The following is an 18,350-nucleotide window of genomic DNA, read 5'->3' on the forward strand; positions in this document are numbered from 1 at the left end:
CAGATGGTGCCGCATTCTGCCATCCTTCTTCGGAACAAGGAAGCACTGGCTGTAGTAGCCTGACTCTCTGACTAAGGGAGGAACCACCTCGATGGCCCCTTTCCTTAGGAGGGTGCGCACTTCCTGTTCCAGGACCAGAGCCTGCTTGTGTCCCACCATGGTAGGACACAATCCATTGAACTGGGGAGAAGGGGACCCGAACTAAATTGAGTAGCCCTTCTCTACTGTGTGCAGGACCCACCGAGATACGTCTGGCAGGTCTTCCCAAGCTGCCAGGAAATCTCTTAGGGGAACCAGCCTCTCGAGGCTGGTCTCTGACCCTCCCAGAGTGGCTGGAGCAATGCCCTGCACCCGTTGGGGCTTCCTGAGAGTCGGCGGGTCTCCTACATCCGCAGCGATCTTTCGGGCGGAAATAGAGGCAGAAACCTGCGGGAGGGAGGCTGCACTCTGAGTTACATCTTGTGGGAAAGTTAACAGCCTGGCTTTCCCATCTTCCCGGAAGTCTGCTCGGGGAACCAGCCTCTCGAGGCTGGCTTCTGACCCTCTCAGCTGGGGAGATGCCCTGCAGCCGTGAATGCTTCCTGAGCAGGCCCGGGTCCCCTCCATCCCCAGAGGGGACAGAAGGAGTCAACCGGTTGAGGGAGACTGCACTCTGAGGCACGTCTTGTGGAGGAGCTTATAGATCTATGAGTGCCAATCAGTTCTCATGACATTCCAGGAGTGCCATTTATGGAAAGCCAGTAGTCAACCCTCTATTCTTAGAATTCCTCTCTCTATTCTTGACACCACCCATCACCTCATCGCATTTCTGTTTTATGATCGGGATATTCTCATGTTCCCTTGCAGAATACTGGGAGTTATTAATGGAAGATTGTAAACGCTATGCATAGATGATGTCATGAGGACAATGTCCATTGAAAAATGTTTCTTCAACCTTTTAAAACAGGTCCTAGTTAGATTGCATCACTAAACATTGTATGTTAACATTACGTCAGAAAAAATCCTATGCTTATTTGTCTATAATCAGTATTAGTTTGAAGTTTATGATTTTTTTAAAGTCAATTATTTAGAAAATAATACATAAGTCTAATACATACAAGTCACAAAGTAAATGTAGGAAAATCATCTGAATTAAAGCCACAAACTGAATAGCCTAAAGTTTAGTGTAAAGTTTGCTAGTTATATACAGTATAATACTAATATTTCCAATTCTTTCATACTTTTTACTTTTATGTTCTTGACTAAAAATAGTGAAACATTTTGTGCAACATTGACATTTTCATTTTCATGCATTTCTGTTCTATTCTCAACATATTCTTATTTTCCCCTAAAGAATATCATAAGTTATTAATGGAAATCTGTAAACCCTAGGTTGATTTAATGTATCAAATTAATTTAATCACAATGTCCAGCCTGTGATGAGACAAACAATATGGATCATACAAGAATGACAAACATTAATCATTACACACTATATATCAATCTTGGGTAAAAAGGACATGTTTATTTCACTTTTATCTTGTTTAATCATATTTTTCTTTTGAAGAATTATCTATGAGATGACAATTTGTTCAAATAATGTAACTTATTATTAATTATATACTATACTATACTATACTATACTATACTATACTATACTATTATTATACTTATGTTAATTCACTTAAATAAATACACTGCAGACTAAAACATATTTTCCTAAAATAAAGTTGGGCTATAAAATGGTACAGTATTCACTTTTTCATTATGTGATTGTGTATGTTTCTATAAACAACATAAATGAAATCACCATGGACATTTTTTGTTTTATCTTTTATTTGGCAACTATTAAATAAAACAATATTGGCAAAATTGTCTTTTTTGTGAAATTTTGTAGGGTACTAGAAATTTAAGTTTAAAATAGTCTTAAGTCTCTGAACATCTCCATGCCAGCATCACTTCATTCTAGGATAAAAAAGCAAAGAAATTCTGTAAATATATATGAAACACTTTTCAAGTAGTGGACAAACAAATACTGTAGCACCTAATATTCAAGTAACAAAATGACAGATGCAAACATATTTTTTTGGACCGAGACTTTTTCTGCAATATATATTCAAATAACATACCTCTGATTTTGAGTTGAGTGGTGCATTCAGCAAAGCCTAAAGAATTTTCTGCAACAGCTTTGTACTCTCCATTGTCTTTAGGCCCCACTCTTAGTATTAATAATGAACAAACACCACACGTGTTGGTAATGTAGTAGTTGGCGTTTGAGTTAAGACTGATGTTGTTGTGGTACCAAGTCACATAGGGCTTAGGATTGCCTCTCACAGCACAGCTCATGTAACATTCATACTTCTCTGGACTGGTATGTGTTTTCATTGGAACAGTGAAAGTAGGTGGAGCCTCAAAGTTGAAGGTCTTGGGTTCAGGCATAGTGAGGGTGAACTTTTCTGCAGAGAAAATGCAAATGAACATATAGTATTATGCAAAGGTTTCAGGCAGGTGTGAAAAAAAAGCTGTAAAGTAAGAATGTTTATAAAAAAGTGTTAAATGTTTATTTTTCAATTAACAAAATGAAAAGTAAATGATAAGAAAAAAAAATCAGAATCAAATCAATATTTAATGTGACCGCTATTTGCCTGCATAACAGCATCAATTCTCTTTGCTATTTAAAAGTACACTTGCACACATTTTTTGAAGGAACTCAGCAGGTAGGTTGTTCTATACATCTTGGAGACCTAACCACAGATCTACTGTTAATGTCGGCTGCCTCAAATCCTTCTGTCCCCTCATGTAATTCTAGACAGATTCGATGATGTTGAGATCAGGGTTCTGTGGAGGCAAAAACATCTCTTCCAGGACGTCTTGTTCTTCTCTACGATGAAGATAGTTCCTAATGATTTGGCTGTATGTTCTTCTGGAGAATAGATTTGACCTCCCTGATGGTACTGAATAATGGATAAATATCTGCCTATATTTCACAGAATTGAGGACACCATTAATTCTGACCAAATCTCCAGTTCTATTTACATTAATGTAGCCCCAAACTTGCAAGAAACCTCCATAATGCTTCACTGTTGCCTTCAGACAATCTTTCAGAAATTCCTTAAGAAACAACTTGCCTTGCCTCTTGCTACAGCTAAATATTTCAAATTTGTCTTATCAGTCCAGAGTATTTTCTGGCATTTTCCTGCAACCCAGTTCTATTTTGTCCATGCATAGTTGAGTCACTTAGTCATGTTTCCTTGTTGAAGGTATGGCTTTTTGTCTGCAATTCTTCCATGAAAACCACTTCTGGCCAGACTTCTCCAGACTGCAGATGGGTGTACCTGGGTCCCACTGGTTTCTGGCAGTTCTTTACTGTTGGCAGTGCTAGACATGTTCTAATGCCAAAGGAAAGTAGGCATGATGTGCCTTTTATCTGCTCTTTTAAGTTTCCTTGGACGACCACAGTGTCTACAGTCCGCAAGATTGCCTCTTTCTTTGTTCTTCTTCTAAATAGCTTGAAATCCCAGTCTGCTTTGAAATCTTGCCTGTGAGCTGATGCAGTATAACTACCTGGTGTCTTGTTGCTGTGCTCAGTCTTGCCATGGTGTATGACCTGTGACATAAGTCTGTCTTCCACAACCTTTGCTGAGTAACAGAGTTTGGATGTTCATTACCCAGGTTTAACCCTCCTACACAGCTGTTTCTGTTTTAATTAAAGACTGAGTTTTAACCTACATGTGAAATTGATGAGCGTTAGCATGTGCAAGTGTAGGAATTATATGTATTATATGTAAGTGTAGTGATTAAATATATATATATGACATAATTATAAATTTATTACACTGTGATTATTAATGTGATTAGTAGTAACAAGAAACAAATTACCTTTCTTCATCATGCGCCCCCATGTTGGAGACTCAGAAGTCTCTGAGAGCCCGATGTCATTTTTAGCATACACACGGAAGTTATATTCTCTCCCTGGCATGATGTTGACAGCTGTGAAGCTGTTATTGAACACTCTGTCAGCCACCGTGTGCCAGGTCTGCTTGACTGAGTCACGTTTGGCCACCATGTAGTGCAGACGGTCATCTCGTTTCTCATCAGGAGATGGGTTCCAACAGACAGTTAATGTGCCAGGGACATTTTCCTCCAGCTCCACTGGCCCAGGAGATTTTGGGTCATCTGTGTGACAGACACATAGGCTTTTGTACTATTCTCTGATCAGGCCCGATCTGTTCCAAGCCATTCTGTTTTTATTCATTTCAATTCTGTCATACTTGTTATTTGTGTAATGTGAGCTTTAACAACATGATGTGCCTCTGCCTCTCTTAAAATCCTTCAGAATCTGGGCATATGTACAAAAAATATTTTGACCTGAAAAATGGGATCCTGAATCTAACAAGTAATTTTAAAGGTAATGTTGCAGCAAACCGAATCTAATCAACAGATTATATTAAATTATTGGAAGATATTTTGATTCTAATTAAAGGTAGAATTTAGCAGGTGCTTTAGACCAAAGACTTTGATGGGACAAGACAACATTAATAAAGACTGATAAATTATGCTGAGTGGCTACTAAAAATGACCTATGTTACTATAAATTTATTATAATTAGTGCACAGTTTAGAAGCAGGTCTTTAATTGGCTTCATGTTAAGTGGGTTAGGCATACATTTTTGTATATATACATACACACATACATACATATTGTATATTCCCTATCAAGTTGCACAACTTAACAAAAGGCAATTATCATTACTCAGGCTTGTCAGCAAAATTATATAATACCAATATTTTCTGTCCAACAATATCTCAAAAGCACACACAAAAAACTGAAATTAACCAATTTCATCTGGGCATTGGGAAACAAGACTATTTTTATTATGGGAAACAAGGTTACACACATATTTCTGATGTGCACACATTATCCACTCTATTAACCCTCTTTCCCTCACCTAATCTTTTCAATATAGTTTACAGTAGAAATTGTTTTGTGAAACATGAACACACTGTCTGCACTTTTATTGTCACAGTATCTTTAAGAGATCTTTTATATACGATCTTAAAGAGAATGCATAGCCTCCGTTTTTAGAGAACAAAAGATTGGCAACCCTGTTATTAATTGTTCAATCAGCTGCTCTTTTACCAAACATGGAGCCAAATGAGTCATGCCCCAAAGGGATCTATATTGCTACATGTAGTTCCCGTTTTTCACACAGAGTGCAGTATTTTCTGTGTGGATCTTAGAAGGACAGTGTGAAGGCAATTAGAATATGAGAAAATCAATTAAACATTGTTTTGTGTCTGTCAAAGCTGCCAATTTTTAAGTGGGTCACTCAAAAGTGATAATTAGCAGTGTTTTTTTTTATTTAAGTTGAGAATCAGGACTTTATAAAGATTACCATTTGGTGAACAGCTTGCATTTATGGCAGGGCTCTGTCCCATCTGCTTCTTTAAATAAGTGTTAAGGCCCCCATGGATGATTGACCATCCCAACAAGTCCTCTCACCTTAATTTACTACCACAAGTCATAGAACTTAAGTCATACTACACAAACCATTTTCCCACCACATTTCCTCTTACTTTGGTAATTTGACAGTGCCCACCCAACAGCTAGCTCTTCCTTATTACACAACAGCTCCCACCTGGGGAGAATGAAGACTAGCACCTGCTGTCTCCAAGACACATGCCAGCCTATACCCTGCCTAGTTTGTCTCTGTTGTGTAGAAATCTAGTGAGAAAAAAAAAAAGCTCAAAAATAAGCTAACAGATGCCCATGATTCATTGAAGGAGGAGAGAGTATCACAAATCCTCTTACCCATTAGACAAGTCAAATTGCTCTCCTGGACTTGACATTTACCTTTTACTATTACTGACTATGTTAGATACAAATACTTAAAAATCTTTCAGTCTGCTCTTAACAGAAGCATTTTATCTGCTCTTAACTGGTTCACTTATTGCATACACTATTCATTATAATATCTTACCTGTGACTCTAATCTCAGTACTGAAGATCTCTTGGCCCACCATGTTCTTGACTATAATAGTGTACACTCCTGTATCAGAGCGCTCTGCAGATGAAATCAGGAGCTGAGATCTTCCTTCTGTGTTGCTTACTGTTACATGTTTACATAGAGGCATTCCATCTTTAAGCCAGTTTATTGTGGGCATTGGAGAAGCCTGCCAAATACATTTTCCCCCAACAATTTCACATTATACTTGGAATGACATATTTATTGTTTCATTATTATACTTTTCATATATTTTCTTGTACCTCAAAATTAATATTGACCCGAGCAGAATGTCCGGCTCTTACCACCAAAAAGCTCTTCATTTTTCGATCAGTAAAATGTGGTTTGACTGTAAAAGACATTTCAAAATATATATTTTTGATTTTATATATATATATATATATATATATATATATATATATATATATATATATATATATTACACACATATTTAAAACTAGTTTAACTTTTTTGAGGGAAAATATAAAAAATATACTGTATTTAATTTTTACCTGGTGGGGGCATGGCAATAATGTAGTTATTGAGGTCCTGAGGTTCACCATCTCCACCTTCATTTGTTGCAACCACTCTAACCCAGTACATGGCCATGGACTTTAGACCAAGAATTGTGTAGGAAGTTGTAATGATTGCATGGGTGTTGCAGCGAGTCCATTCTGTGTTCTTCGCTGGTCTTAATTCTACAAAATATCCTTTCGCTTCATCTTGCACCCCTTTTTGCTCTTTTGGTTTAGTCCAACTCAAGGACAAAGAAGAATATGTGGAATCTGACACCTTCAGATCAATTACTTTACCAGGGGGCTCTGCAAAAACAATTCAATATTAAATATTAAACATTTAGCCAGAGAAAGCAGTTTGGGTGTCAATGTGTAGTCCATTTTAGATAACTCACTTTTAGGATCTCTGGCTTTCACAAAGTCACAAGGTGAGCTTGGTTCTCCAGCACCAGAAAAGTTGATGGCTGTGACACGGAATTCATACTCGATTCCTTCAACAATATCCTTCACTCCATACTGTTTGTCTGAAGGTAAGGGAAATGTTTGGGGCCAAAGATGATGTCATAATGATAAATCATAATGTCCATAATAAATCTTACCTATAAAATTTGTTTTTGTTGCATTATATCTTAAGAAATGTCATACATTATCTATGTAAAACAGTCCTTTAATAAAATTGAGTATAGACAATATTTGCATATAAATTATAAATATTAATAAAATAATTAGACATGTTTAACCTTTGATTGGCTCCTCTATAGGGTTTACTTGACTCCAGAGGTTGCTGCCATTTTTGCGTTTCTCCAAAATGTAGCCCACAATATTTGTTCCTCCAGTTTTAGTTGGTGGGGACCATGATAAATTGATGCAATCTTTAAAGGCACTGACAAGTTTTGGTGTGGAAGGTGGACCAGGATATGCTGTACAACAGATTTACAGATTTATATTAATATTTCAAAAAGAGAGAATCTCAATTATCACATTTATGTGAACAAGAGGGATTAAAAAAAAAGAGAAAACGCCCAAACAACAAATTAGGTTTAGTGGTTAGGGGAAAACCAAAGTAGGGAATTTCAAATAGAGATTAAAAGCTTTTCCATGAATCCATGGATTCCACAAAACACAAAAGTCAAAACCACAGGGTCACACTACAAGGATATTGAACAACTTTAGGACAGCAGGTGTCACTATCATATTGAGGGTTTAAAGGACTACATTTACAGAGGCAGAAGAAATCTTATTTGGGCTTGATTAAAGACAAACCTGGGATCAGGATCAACATGGCAGCAGAAACCCAGGTAATGGTCAGAATAATGAATTGACACAACAGTAAGTATAGTGTTAGGGTCAGGTCAAAGAGCAGAGCCAGTGTCAGGAAAAAAACAGATGCAGTTTGTAGGGGTTGCAGAGTGGCTAGAACATGGCTTGGGATTAACACAGGGACAAGGCCATGAACAGCAGTTGAAGCAGGATAAATGTTTTAAGTGAAGTGACTAATAAAGGAAGGACTAAAGGAGTGACTAAATGCAGGGAGTATGTGGAAAAGTCTGGAGTTAAGACAGAGATTGGGAGTGGGAGTAATGAGACTACGAAAGAAATAAAATCCTGGGCTGAAGATGAGGTAAGAGGTAGAGAAATAGAACCACCAAAGGATCAATCACCTGCCTTGCCACTGTCTTGCACAGTCTGAAATCAATTATCTAACACTGCTCAACACAGTGAGTGGAGTCTGACGTAGACAGCCCATTGACGGTCAGCTACTTTCAATCACTGGTCTTGTTAATGAATCAAACTGATGAGTAAAAGGGCCATAAACCTTTCTACAGGCTGAATCTTAATGTACCTTTTCTGAGTTATAGGTACAACTCATTCAACATCATTCAACATTCCCTGTGAACAACAAGCCAATGCTCAGGAATAGACATTTTCCACCATATGCTTTATGTATAGTGAGCACTGAAACAGAAACCTTTTCAAGTATTGCAGGCTACGATCATAACAGATGGTAAACTGGGAGAGTTTCCTCAAAAATTAATGCATCCGCACCTGTACGCTGAATGAAGTCTGATTCACATGAAAACAAGCAAGGACACCATACACAAAATCACAGTATACACTGAAGATGTAAGGAGAAAGAGATGAAGCAAAAAGGAAAAAGACTGGCTCTAAGAAAATTCAAAGAGATCATGTAACAAAGTTTCCATTAATGTAATGAATATTGCAAGCAATACAATGGAAATGGAACTGTTTTGGGAAAAAAATGTTTACAAATCTTGCTGCCTGCAGCACATTTCATCAAAACAACTGCTGAAATAAAATGCTTCACAAAATAATGTAATATCCCACAAAACTGCTGCTTTGCATTATTAAAAAAAAAAAAAGATAGCGCTTGGAACATATACTTTAAAATGTCATGTGCCTAGCAAATTGTGTATTTTTTTATTTTGTTTGGAATCCATTCTGCATATTCATAATTGCTTGTTTTAGAAGAGGCACCTAATGAAAATCATCTCATTTAACCCAAAAAATATTTATAATTGCAGACTGTTTACGCTTAGGTAGGTATAAAACCAATTTAAGATTTCTATATAATTGTTGTTTTATAAAGCCACCATTCTGGGCTAATGTTGGGTTTTAGAAGTCATAATGTTTGTCATTTGTTATTATGCCCCATAATCTTTTGTAAAATTGGGTTATTCTGCTGTGCTTTTCTTGCAGACACTTGGTTTAAATAATTAAGCCTTTAAAGCTTTAAAATAAAACGACCATTATTTAAAGCAGGGGAAGAGATTTTCACAAAATTAAGACATGTAGCAGCTTCACCTTTAGTGCCAGCCTGTATGTCATCCGTCTCAAACACATCACTGGTGCCTTCTGCAGTTATGGCCCTTATACGGTAGCAGTATTTCCTGCCATGGTCAACATCAGTGTCTTTATAGTGGGCCTCAGGGGCAGTATTTCCAAGCTTCTTCCAACTGTTTCTGCCTATCTGTTGCCGTTCGATATTGTAGTGAATCACAGGAGAACCTCCATCATCTTTTGGTGGCCTCCACTTGAACTCCACATATGATGATGAGGCTTCAATTACCTCTATTGGGCCTAGTGGATTGGTAGGTTTATCTATATTTGAATACAGAAATAATATCGGTGATTTATGAAGAATACATAAACAGCAAAGGAAAAACACACACACAGAGTGTAAACATTACTGACCTAAGACTATAAGCTTAGAGAAAGCCTCAGTAGTCCCAAACTCATTCTTTAGCTTGAGTTTGATCTCTCCTGTGTCTTTGCGCTGGCACTTGGTAAGGACTAGACGGCTGTGGCAGAAGGATTTCTCAATCTTGACATTAATGTCATCTAGCAGCTCCTCACTTTCATGGTACCACTGTACTTTGATTGGCTCTCGACCCACAAAGCTCAGTTTGAAGGCAGCATTCTGGCCAACCTTGATGATGACAGGCTCTGAGAACTTATTTAGATCATCTTGATTCATCCTTGGTGGGTCTGGATTACACATAGGACATATATTTAATTTTCTAATTCAGTAAAGAACTGTATTTTTAATAACATTCTAAAACATTCAGAATATTCACCTTAATGAATAAAAAAATGACATTAAATCACTTAATAAATTACCTTCCACAATAAGTAGAGCCTCAGTTTTGCGCCCATCTGCTTCAAAGCGATACTTTCCACTGTCATCCTCTGTACAACTACAAATTACCAACTTGTGCACGGCTCCATCTTTAATAATCATCAGGTTATCTGTAGATTGTATCTGTACAGACACCATAATGGCTTTAGGACCAAAACTATTCTTTACAATTAGTTACTGCATTTCTTGCTCTGACACTACATGACCTAAGTATGTGAGAATACTTACCTCTTTTCCATCCTTATACCAGACACCATCATAATTTGTATTGCTTATCTTGCACACCAACTCAGCTGAATTGCCCACAATGGCTTTGACATCTTGTAACCCACTAGTGAAATAAACTCCTTGGTCTGGATTTGAAACTGATTGCTCAAAAGACTTGTCTGTCACATCATTTTTGACAGCTACAATCAGAAAGCACATTGTACAGTAGTTACAGAAAGTATATCAAAGCATTTACACATTTAACAACTCATATTATTTCGTTTACATAACATTTATGACATTTGGTAGTCACTCTAATACAGAGTGAATTACACTTATATATACAAATGAGCAGCTATGGGGTTAAGGGCCTTGTTTAGGTGCCCAGGAGTGGTGGTTTTACAATTACTAGAATATGCAACTGGTAGCTGTGACAGTATATTATTGAATAACAAATGGTATAAATTGTTCTTAAAAATATTTGCTTTTTACATGCTAATGCATTGCAGATGACATACTCTTTATAGTATCAGGGGCAGATGGTCCTGTCCTGGCTTTCTTATTCTTCTCCTCTCCTTGCTCCTCACTGATTGACTCTGAATGCTCTTCACATTGCTCTAATTGTCCAGATCCATCATTCTTATTATCTGTGTTTTGAGGTACTGTTCTGGTTACACTCTCTTCTGTCACCTTTGTCACTTTGCCATGTGGCTCTCTAACCTCTGTCTGTTGCTTGTTTGGCTCTTCCTCCTTTGACTTTAACTTGTTTGGCTCTTCCTCCTTTGGCTTTACCTTGTTTGGCTCTTCCTCCTTTGACTTTACCTTCCTTGGCTCTTCCTCCCTTGGCTTCTCCTTTTTGGGCTCTTCTTCATTTGGCTTTTTCTCCTTTTGCTTTTCCTCCTTTAACTTCTCATTCTTTGGCTCTTCCTCCTTTGGCTTTTCTATCATACCTTCAGAGACAGACTTGGGTTTAGCTTTAGGCTCAGTTTTACTTTTGTCTTCAGGATTCTGGGATGTCTGTAGGATTAGCTCAGCTGCAGGCTGTGCTGGAGGGTTAAGAGGCTCAAATGATAACTCAACATGAAGCTCAGCCACATTGTCTGGGGCCTGCGCAGCCTGCTTGGCCTGATGTTGTTTGAGCATTGCTTTTCTCTCCTCCCTTCCCTTCTGCAACTTGGCTTGCTGCTCAGTTGCAATCTTGGCCAAGTCAGTTTCGCTGCCTCCGGCCTGGGTTGTTTTGCGTGCTGCCTTTTTTTCACGCTTGTCTAAATCATTGTCAGCTGTTCCAGAAGAGAGACAGATATGGATGTCAATATGCTAGACTGGGATTGAAAAAACTCCATGGCAACATCAGATAATTAGATTGTAGTTGATGTGTCAATTAATTGAAGCCATTTATTTAATCGTTAATTCAAAAAAGTGAATCATTCAAAGAAAATCATTTAACAATCCACTGTAAATATGTAACACAAATTATTGATAGCTTCATTGCTTTTTTTTGTTGTTTGTTTAGATTTGTTTTACACCAGGACATTTACAGATGTATACTTACAGTATCTAATGACTTATTTTACACAAATGCGTTGCTTACAATAAATATAAAAAAAAAGATATAAAATATTATTTCCCCTTTAAACATAATATCATGGATTATTTTATTTATGGATATAATTTATATCAATTTATAAACTTTCATGAATATTATGCTAGAATCTGTAGAATTCCTAATTTATGCATAAAGAGTTTAAAAAGTTGATAACTAACTAGTAAATTATCAAATATTTACCTACCTTCTACCAACAACCAGGCATTGCAAGATTTGATTCCAACCACAGCAGCATATATGCCTTTATCCACCAGCATACAGTCTTTTACCACCAACCTATGGATCAACATATCCTCGGACACAGTAATGGCATATTTCTCACTTTGAGCCAATGCAACACTCTTTCCCAACCATGTGATCTTTGGAAGTGGTGCAGACAGAACACATTCAAAAACTGCATCCTCTCTTTCGATTGCTTTTACTTCTGAAATCTTTACCAAAAAATCCACATTTGGAACTGTAAACACATAGAGCCAGTTAGATCTATGAACATTTCAGAACATGCGTTAGTGTTTATAAACCTTACTTTTTAAATCTGTAGAAAATATATTGACTCCTTCAACATCTACTTGGTACAGGCCAACATCATCTGGAGACAGACCATTGACAGTGAAGATGAACCGTCTGCCAACTTGGCGCAGGCTGTGCTTTTTATTTGTTTCAGAGTTAAATTCAACCAGTTCACCATCCTGTATCACAAACAATGCAGAATATTTACCATATGCATAAGCCTGATTCTGCTTCATCTATTGTAGGTTTGAGATTAAAATGTCAACAAAAATTTGATTGGTGTCTTACTTTATAGAGGAAGATTTTAGCATTCGGATCCCGGAGGTCCATTTCAAATTCAAATTGTGCACACCCAGGAGTTTTGATCTGAATATGTCTCAAGTTGCTCAGATATTCAATGTACTGTTGGAGGAAAGGCAAATTCAGATTTTCCCAAAATAACAAGGAATACAAATGTGTCATAGAAATTAGGAGAAAGCTTTTATTAAAATGGTGTTCTTTTATTGTCAAGGCAAATATAAACGGAACTCAATGAGATGCTTGACATTTTCACCTGCGCCTGCTGTTCTTCTATTTCTCTTTTCTTTTCATTTAATTTCTTCAACATCCACCGGAAGTCAGTCACACCATACTCAGCACAGATACGTTCATAGTCTTTCTTATCAGCACTCAGCAGTAGCTCCCAGAACCTTTCATCAACCTCTCCATCTTTTTGCTCCTCTTTTGGACGATTAGTTCTATATGCACAAAGGGTGACACAAATATAACCAGTATCTGTATTCTTAACAGGATATTGTTATAGAGGATTCAGAATCCTTGAGTGATGAAAATGTGCCCAAGTCATACTAAAGATATCGTACCGAGTTTTAAGGCCTTTTTGAAATCTGTGGGTAGTTCACGTTGAGCTAGAAAAAACATTGCATGTGAGGTATGATGTATACATGTATTCATTCATTCATTCATATGACATTAGGCAGACGGACCTGTTCGTGATTCTTGCAATTCCTTGCTCTTCTTAAATCCAACTGTAAAACAGATTTTGCCAGTTTTCATTAGGTATGTCATTGTTTTCTGATAATATTGAAGAGCTTATATTTTACACAGGTGACTTAAGTTGTTGAACTTTACTCACTCTCAATGACATTCAGTGTTGCAGTAACAATAGCACGACCAAACTCGTTTTCTGCCAAACACTTATAAGTGTCTGCCTGGTCGACAGCTACATTAGGCATCTGCAAAATACAAATTTCATTAACAAAATCCCTGAAAAACATAAACATTTCACAGTAACGCTAACAGTAACGCTAACTACACAAATATTGTACCTGTAACTGGTGTTCTCCTGTGACTGGCTCATACACAATCAAGTATTTTTCTGTGTCAGAAATGTCACCATTATTTCGAGTCCATCTTACTGTTGGTGTTGGATCCCCTGTGATGATTGCTTTAAAAATGGCAAGCTTGCCTTTAAAAAGCAGGGTTAACATGGTCAGTAATGTTTCGCCAAACTCAGTCACAAGATTATTGATCTATTTATCATACTATATGAAAAAGCTCACTTAGGCAAAGTTTTACCTTCTTGAATAGTCAGGGCGATGGGTTTGCGTGAAAAGTCTGGGTGGCATTTACCTTGAGGAACTTCCTCAACAAACTGTGTGATCATCACACCAGGAACTTTGGATCGCTTCCTGATGGCTACTGTGAAAAAAGAAAATTACATTATGTAACTCCAAGTGGTGTAATTTGTGTAACATTATCAGGATATTTAATGTCTATGGCTTTTGTAAAAGTGAAAGGTACATACATTGCCCGGAAGCTGTGGGCTCCTCATCCTTTGACTTTGGAAACTTCATCCTATCATGCAGTACTTGATCCCAACTATACAGATCGTAGTTTAGGTGCATTATAAATCAAATTGCGTTCATTATAAAATATGTTAGGCATGATTAAACATTTAAAATTAAATAGCTATGACAGTTACAGAAAAATCATACATACTGTACAATTTATAGGTTACTAATGATTATAAGTTCATCTTAAAGTGGTGCAGAGGAGTGCAAATGTAAAAAATAAAGTATGAGATAATATTATAATAACTTGTTATTATAAGGTAAGTTTTACTCTTCTATTTTTCTTTATGGACTATGAGTGTGATACTATATAATTAGTTTATCAGTTCAGTGGGGATTTTTTGTTATAGAAATAATTGGCTGACAGGCTGAACTTACAGCAGATACATCTTTTTATGTTTTCTCTGTCACTACTGTATATATTTAATTGATAATAAATCATGGGACTTGGCTACAGGTACATACTTTATTTGAATGACATCTCTCTAAAATTAGGCATGAATCACCTGAATATACAGAATGAAAGACATTTCAGAGAAAATACGCAGATCAATAAAAAATGAAGACTAGATGACACCCAAATTCACAAAGATGCAAGATGCCCATTTTTCTCTCAGCATGATTTCTTTTAAACACTATAAAGTATAGGCTTGAAACTAAAACAGAATATCACCTCTATTTTTAATAGTTTGTTACCCATAAACAAATTAAACGCAAAACAATGTTATCAGTGGAATTGAATACCCATGGATCTGTGATTATTTAATATGTATGTATGTATGTATGTATGTATGTATGTTTGTATGTATGTTTGTTTGTTTAGGGCATATGTGTCAAACTCAAGGCCCTCAGGCCACATCCAGCCCGACGTACAATTATATCCGGTCCACGAGATCATTTTATATATATATTAAAGGCCCGACGATATGAAGCGCTGATAACACACAGACTACAGATCCCATAATGCAGCGCTTCAGCTGCCTTGTCGAACGATTTTGTTGATGTATACAACCCTATTGTAAAGTTATTGCAAAGTTAGCCCCTCACAATGGCAAAGAGAAAAGTTGATTCTAAAAACAGAGCCTTTCAAAGCCAATGGAAGGCTGAGTATATGTTTACTGACACTGACTTTACTGCTGGTAAACACGTGTGTCTTATATGTGGAGCGAATGTGGCTGTAATTAAGGAATTGAATCTAAGAAGGAACTACGAGACAAAACATCAGGAGAAGCTGAAAATCCTGAATGCAGAGCAGAAGATACAGAAAGTAGAAGAGTTAAAGAAGAATCTGACATTTCAGCAGACGTTTTTCACCAGAGCAAAATTTTCACACAAATTGTAATTATTTTCCATGGGTTTCTTTGCAGCATGTTCATATTTTGAATTTGTATAATTTAGACAGGAGATATTTTTATGGAGAGCAAAATATTTCAAGTTATTTAAAGTTTAATAATTTTTTTTTTAAATGGCATAAGAGCAAAGAAATCTGATTGTTTTGATTTGTTATTTTATTGTTTACTTAGAAGCACAATTTTTATTAATTTTTTCAGGGTTTTTTTGCGGCATGTTCATATTTCTAACTTGTATAATTTTGACAGGAGATATTTTTATGGAGAGCAAAATATTTTATGTTATTTAAAGTTTAAGTTTATTTATTCTGGAATAATATTACTGTCTGTTTTAATTCATATTTATGTAAAAACAAAACAAAAAAAAAAAAACATTTAGTTTTAGTGTGTTCAATAAATGTTTTTCCTGTTCGGCCCGCGACCTAAAGTGTGCTTTGAGTTTTGGCCCCCCGTGCAATTGAGTTTAACACCCCTGGTTTAGGGGGATGTGGTAGCTCAGTGGTTAAGGCTCTAGGTTGCTGATGGAAAGGTTGGGGTTTCAAGCCCTGTTATCACCAAGCTGCCACTCTTGGGCCCTTGAGCAAGGCCCTTAACACTTCTTACTCCAGGGAAGCAGTAACATCTCTGACCCCAGCTTTTATTGAAGTAACTATTTCCCTGTTAGATGGATATTCAATCTAAATGAATAAAATTATAAGCTTTGTGTAAAGAAAAGTTGTTTTAGTTTATTCAAAATATAGTTGCTAAACATAATCTCTGCCATAATCTCTGTCACTCACTTTTATCATAAAGTGAAAGTGTTATGAAAGACCATGTGTGAAGAAAATCATTTGGTATTTATTATTTATTATCTATCATCATTTAGTATTTATTGCTAAAAAGTTATTTAATTATGCATAATTATAACACTACAATAATAATACAATAAAATTATTATTTATTAATTGTTAATTTATTCAGTATTTATTTACTTAATGTAATTAAGTAGCAAAGCTAGTACAGTTCTTTATATTTATATTATTTAAAAAATATATTTTTAGGATAACAAATATTCTAAGCTTTGCTATCAAAAAAAACAATAATCTAAAATAAATGTTTTGAACAAAATGAGTTCTTGGCAGATGGTGACTGTCACACATAATTTTTCACTGATCAACCAACACAACTTGCTGATTTATGGTGATGAAAATAGCAACTGCAAAAATGGAAAAATAAAATTGTCTTGCACTAAACTAAAAATAGAAACATAGAAACACACCAATGTGGTAAGAAAACAGAGTTGCTAATGTTTGAATGTACAGTTGCTTAGACTACATTTATCTCTTCTGAGCCCTGTTTAGAAAATAGACAGTTTTTGTAATGTTTGCAGTGTTAGGTATGTCCCCTAAAGCAGTGAGTTTCAAGTGTGGCAAATAAGGTTCCTGTCAGACTTCTGTAGGAAACTCCATCTGGCTGGGATATAATTCACAGTGCTGCAAATCAAGTTAGGAGAGGTGTCATTTACACTTCACTGCAACCTCATTGCATGTCTGCAGCAGGAATGTGTTACTGACATATTTTGAGTAAACCTTGCCCATATTCTAGTCTCTGTTAGATGGAGTGATACAGTAAGAAGAGTGAAATATGATGCGATAAGGCCTTATGTAAAGATGTAGAGGTGGAACTTCACCTCCCTGAATGATAAGGTGCTGTTCATACAAGAGTATTTTGCTCTTTTTGCTCTCATGTTTTATAGTAGATAATACTTTTTTGTTTGGTCTCATCATCCAATTAAGTGTAAATAACTTAGTGATTGTAGTTTCAATAGGCTGTTGAATGATTTAGATGGAACTGGAGCTAACATTTCCCATGTGAAATGAAACATTTGCTATATTACTGCAGGCCTGGTGCAATGAGAACAGCATTTCTCTTTTGAGACTAAGTGTCTTAGATGATAGAGTGAGATCTGAATCAGTTTTACTAGCTAGTAAGCTGGTAATTTAAAACGGCATTAAATCCGGGAATTCCTGTGATAGCAGAATACCTTACATGCACTTGGAAAACAGTGTAATGGCCTTGCCTGCTCTCACTTCGGATAGGTCACATACCACATAAACCGTCAGTCAGAGAGCACGCATTGAAGAACATTCTCTTCTGCTTAGAAGACTTTTCTTGTCTAGGCTAATAAACCTTTTTTGGAATCGCATGAAGGTCAAAGCACATAGCAAACACTGATTTAACATCAACATTAATACTGTGTCACTGTAAATACTTATCTTTACTATGTACATATACCTTGACCAAACCTTAAATGTCCATTAGGATAAAATTATCTTTAATTCTGAATAAGGTTTTTCAAAATAAATTTTTTAAAAGAAGTTCTTTCGTAACCAATTAACTCCTATTAAATGATAATGTTCTTATATGTTAATCTAATGACAGCCATGCTTCCCAGTCAGTCGTAAACAAATATTAGTTTCCATGATATTAATATTTTCTGGAGTTGGAAAATAGCATTGCTTAGCAACATAGTTCTGTGAGTGATTTATGAATAAGCCCAGGAGGTACATGTGCATCTGTTCTAAGATGCTCCTACTAGTATCTTCGGGGCTCCTCAAATTTTACGACGTCAAAATTCATGTTTGTCTCACATTTCATGCTTATATATAATTATAGTATAGAATTATATTAGT

At 36.2% G+C, this 18,350-nt stretch overlaps 1 pseudogene; it reads right to left on the reverse strand.

Annotated features, from left to right (window-relative positions):
• Nucleotides 1–1,875: 1,875 nt before the first annotated feature.
• On the reverse strand, nucleotides 1,876–14,332 carry LOC124389649 (annotated as a pseudogene).
• Nucleotides 14,333–18,350: the final 4,018 nt, after the last annotated feature.

The sequence above is a fragment of the Silurus meridionalis genome, chromosome 1, assembly GCF_014805685.1.
Source record: "Silurus meridionalis isolate SWU-2019-XX chromosome 1, ASM1480568v1, whole genome shotgun sequence".
Classification (NCBI taxonomy): domain Eukaryota; kingdom Metazoa; phylum Chordata; class Actinopteri; order Siluriformes; family Siluridae; genus Silurus; species Silurus meridionalis.